This window comes from Panulirus ornatus, chromosome 65, assembly GCF_036320965.1.
Source record: "Panulirus ornatus isolate Po-2019 chromosome 65, ASM3632096v1, whole genome shotgun sequence".
Taxonomy (NCBI): Eukaryota; Metazoa; Arthropoda; class Malacostraca; order Decapoda; family Palinuridae; genus Panulirus; species Panulirus ornatus.
In genome coordinates this window covers 16,473,913-16,478,912 of record NC_092288.1, presented here as the reverse complement: position 1 = coordinate 16,478,912, position 5,000 = coordinate 16,473,913, and the positions used below count along the sequence as shown (strand labels likewise).

The following is a 5,000-nucleotide window of genomic DNA, read 5'->3' as shown; positions in this document are numbered from 1 at the left end:
TCCTGCCCAATCGACTCGTTTTTCTTTTTATCCTGTTGTGTAATCTGTAATGTAATTCAATCATTGAGGCTCATTTTCTCACAGCTATTCTTCACTCTGTATCCTCCTCTTGTGTGGCCTCCGCCCACTATTTGCTGAAATAGTGTTTTCACTCCTGCCCAATCGACTCGTTTTTCTTTTTATCCTGTTGTGTAATCTGTAATGTAATTCAATCATTGAGGCTCATTTTCTCACAGCAATTCTTCACTCTGTATCCTCCTCTTTTGTGGCCTCCGCCCACGGGCCTGGGTAGGAGTGCATAATAGATTAGCTCCCCGTGCGGCAAAAAAAAAAAAAAATAAGAAAACATTACCAGAGTGTAAGATTGGCGCGTCCTGCTCACCGCAGACAGACTCTTGAGATGGCGAAGGACGAACGAACGAGTTACGTGAGTTATGTGATGTCGAAGAGTTGTACGAGTGAGAGAGGGGGGGGGGGGGTGAAAACGCCACAGCGGCCCACTTACGGGGGAGGGAGAAATAAGGGACGATAAGCTAGGTCAAGGGTGTGGAACTCGACAGCCACTGAGGCATTGGCTTACTGCCCAGCCTTCACTGTAGCCCTCCCGACACCCAGGCTGGTAGTTTCGGTAAGGTGGTACTACTGGTCGAATGGGCCGTCGACCACATACTGTCCAGACTTAGAGAGAGAGAGAGAGAGAGAGAGAGAGAGAGAGAGAGAGAGAGAGAGAGAGAGAGAGAGAGAGACACTCAGGTCAAGATGTAAAGGAATGTCAATATACTACAATGGCGGCTCATGAATGAGAAGAAGATGGAAGAGAGCGGAGGAGAGACGTGAATGAAGCAGGAAGATGGAACAGGATGGGAAAGTTTCATCAAAAATGATGGCAATATAGAAGCGAGCCTCACCATCTCTTCAGCTCAACGTAGATAGAAAAATACACAAAAAACATGTTTCAGTAAAGTTTCAGTTCTCGGTGCCTCGATAAAGTTTCATTTGGTAAACAAAGGGCGTCGTAGCTACGTCTCTTCGCTGTATATCAACTGACTTGTTATATTTCTCTCTTGTGTCTCTCCTGATGATGTGATTATTACACAAAAGTGCACTTGGGAACTTATCGTTTTTCATTTTCCCTATGGACTCACAGGAATATACTTGATAACGCGCTCAATTGTGAACCTTTCCAATATATATATATATATATATATATATATATATATATATATATATATATATATATATATATATATATATGTGTGTGTGTGTGTGTGTGTGTTTAACATATACATCCTAGCCTCAGCCAGGAGGCCATTATATCGACTAACCCTTAGGGGTGGATGAACAGCTGGGTTGACTGTGGACCGATTACCACAACCAGGATTCGAACGCATGCGCTCGACTTTGGGCGGCCCGTGAATGCGCCACGGTCAGGAACTCTAACCGTTACACCACGGAGGTCGTTGCACAGAAAACACGATTGGTGTTATAGAAACGTGAGGACACGGGTTCATTACCAGGCAGTATTTCAAGAGCTTAGCAGTAACACCAGAGCTAAAGCCTGACCTTTTCATCAAAGGTCATCTCGGTGACCTTTCGCAGGAGCGTCACATCACCCACGTCTAATTTAGGAAAATATAAAGTTGTGTATGCCTATAACAACAAACTCTAGGTAATTCTAAATTCTATATACATCATTCCCCTCGTGCTAACATTTCTTGTTAATATATTTATTTCACGTTTTGTCGAGAACGGGCGGAATTCAAAGGAATTCAAAGAGCATCGGACAGTGAGCCTCTTCGAGTCTGTTTGTGATAGTGGAAGCGATGTGACAATCACAGACCAGTGTGGTAAGAGGGGAAGAAGTACGTCTTTGATAAGAATATAAAGTAGTTTGTGATAAGTAGTACATGATAAACGCAAATAATGTCAGTGGTGGATTGGAAGTGAAATATTTATGAAGTCTGTTCTTAAACTTAATCTAATGGTACTACTTTCAACCACTCTAATGGGTTGATCATTCTGTATGTTAACAGTAGTGTTGAAGGAACATTGTTTCGCCTCATACTAATGGGTTGATCATTCTGTATGTTAACAGTAGTGTTGAAGAAACATTGTTTCGCCTCATACTAATGGGTTTATCATTCAGTATGTTAACAGTAGTGTTGAAGAAACATTGTTTCGCCTCATACGAGATGAAGCGTTTGCCCACACGAGTCTGGAACCATTACTATGAGTAATATGTAAATCTCTAGTCACTAAAACATGCTGTGCCATTCTGTCATATGTTACATGATGTGAGACCAAATGCTGCCTGCACTTAACATACATTGTCCCTGTTCACTGTATCTTTCATTTACAAACAACTGAACAGGTTATTCTTATATGCTGTTCCAGTATATGTCAGTTTATGGTAATTAATGTTCAACTAAAGTGTTTCGCGTCGGTATATTACATCATGCCAGTATTAATCTTAGAAGGGTTAGCTTAAGTTCTTTTTTTTCTACTCACAAACTCTTCACCAGCAGACAGTAAGAAGGAACATCCGGGTGTAAACCTCCACTTCGTACTCACCTGCAAACACAGAAACAAGAAAAATAATTCATATCATATACACAAATGATTTTATATATATATATATATATATATATATATATATATATATATATATATATATATATATATATATATATATATGTGTGTGTGTGTGTGTGTAACGTTTATGGACTTGGAAGAAGCCTATGATAGGGTTGACCGAGATGCCTTATAGAGGGTGCTACGATTATATAGCATGGGTTGAAAAGCTGCTAGATGCAGAGTGGAGTTTCCATTTGAGGAGCAAAGTGTGTGCGCTAGTCGGAAGAGAGGAGGAGGAGTTGGTCGTGGCGAAGGTGAGTCTCCTGCAAGGGTGCGTGATGCCACCATGGCTGTTTGTTTCGTTCGTGGACGAGGAATTAAGGGAGGTGAATGCAAAGGACTGAGAGAGAGAGAGAGAGAGAGAGAGAGAGAGAGAGAGAGAGAGAGAGAGAGAGAGAGAGAGAGAGGACGGGTCTGCAGTATGCAAGAGCCTTGGGGAATTGAGGGAGGAGGTCTGGGAGGTGAGTCAGTTGTCTCGGCTCTGGTGTCATGCTCGACAGTGTCCAAGAAATCCATAAACCAACATGTTTGTTTTGTAAATGATTATGTGTAGCTTCCCATGGAAGAGTTTTGGCTTCATGACCAAATAGAACTGCCATTAAAATAATTAATATACTGCAACTAACATATTACATCGTATCCAATGAGTTTTTGTATATTTAGTCTTTTTTTTTTTAGTAAAATCTAATCATATAAGCAAAATCTGATGCCTTGTACATGAATTTGATTATTTATTCACATATAATTAATGTTCCCCTTTTTTTTTTTTACTTAAGTTTGATGAGATTTATATGAATTTCATGGGCCACATGTGTAATGTGAGTGGCTGTGGTTTAAGAAACATCCTCAACACCTGCTGAAGATGTTACACATGTTGAGGGTTCGTGGCTCAACGCTGACGACCATAATGACCCCTAACAGTTGGTAGTTGGTCCAAAGCCCAACCAACCGACCGACCGACCGACCGACCGACCGACCGACCGACCGACCGACCGACCGACCGACCAACCAACCAACCAACCAACCAACCAACCAACCAACCAACCAACCAACCAACCAACCAACCAACCAACCATCCATCCATCCATCCATCCATCCATCCATCCATCCAACCAACCAACCAACCAACCAACCAACCACCCACCCACCCACCCACCCACCCAACCAACCAACCACCCACCCACCCACCCACCCACCCACCCACCCACCCTCCCACCCACCCAACCTGTTACACTTAGGTTTTTACCACCAAATAAACCCACAGGAAACGGAAAGGCCACAGAGATGGTAAGCTTTCGTCTATTTCTCAAAAGATCTTCAGGGCAGCAGAAGACGTCTTGTAGAATAGACGAAAGCTTGTGTGTGTGTGTGTGTGTGTGTGTGTGTGTGTGTGTGTGTGTGTGTGTGTGTGTCTTAAGACAACCACCTGCCTGTGAGGTAACTACAGCCTGGGTATAGGGAGAGGTAGTGGTGACGAGGGAGCAACGAGCCAACAGTACCATAAATTTTAAGTTTCCCTCACATGTCTGCGTTCCTGTCTTTACTCCCTGCCTCACCCACACGTGAGCTGCTGGCACACACACACACACACACACACACACACACACACACACTTGACACACACACACACACACACACACACATACACACACACACACTTGACAACACACACGAGACTCACGCAACTCAGTTCTTAGCTCGAAATGTTTCTGCCGTGGACAGATAATGCTGGCGTTATCAGCGCTATGACTCCGAGACCTGATGAAAAGGTTTAGTATATATTATACATATATTTCTTTATTTTCATAGTATTCTTCATTTCCCGCGTTAGCGAGGTAGCGTTAAGAACAGAGGACTGAGCCTTTGAGGGAAATCCTCACTTGGCCTCGTTCTCTGTTCCTTCTTTTGGAAAATTAGAAACGAGAGGGGAGGATTTCCAGTCCCCCGCTCCCTCCCCTTTTAGCCGCCTTCTACGACACGCAGGGAATACGTGGCAAGTATTCTTTCTCCCGTATCCCCAGGGATATATATATATATATATATATATATATATATATATATATATATATATATATATATATATATATATATATATTTCTTTTTTTCTTTCATACTATTCGCCATTTCCCGCATTAGCGAGGTAGCGTGAAGAACAGAGACTGGACCTTTGAGGGAATATCCTCACCTGGCTCCCTTCTCTGTTCCTTCTTTTGGAAAATTAGAAATATATATATATATATATATATATATATATATATATATATATATATATATATATATATTTATAATGAAGCAGATTTGAATACTTCTGTGTTGTGTAGACACCAACGAGCCAGAGAGGCTTCAGAAGCACTTCAGAATGTAAA

At 42.0% G+C, this 5,000-nt stretch overlaps 1 protein-coding gene across 1 annotated transcript in view; it reads right to left on the bottom strand.

Moving 5' to 3' along the window:
• Positions 1 to 5,000, bottom strand: part of LOC139746556 (adenylate cyclase type 6-like) — a 1,154,491-nt gene that overhangs the window by 702,174 nt on the left and 447,317 nt on the right.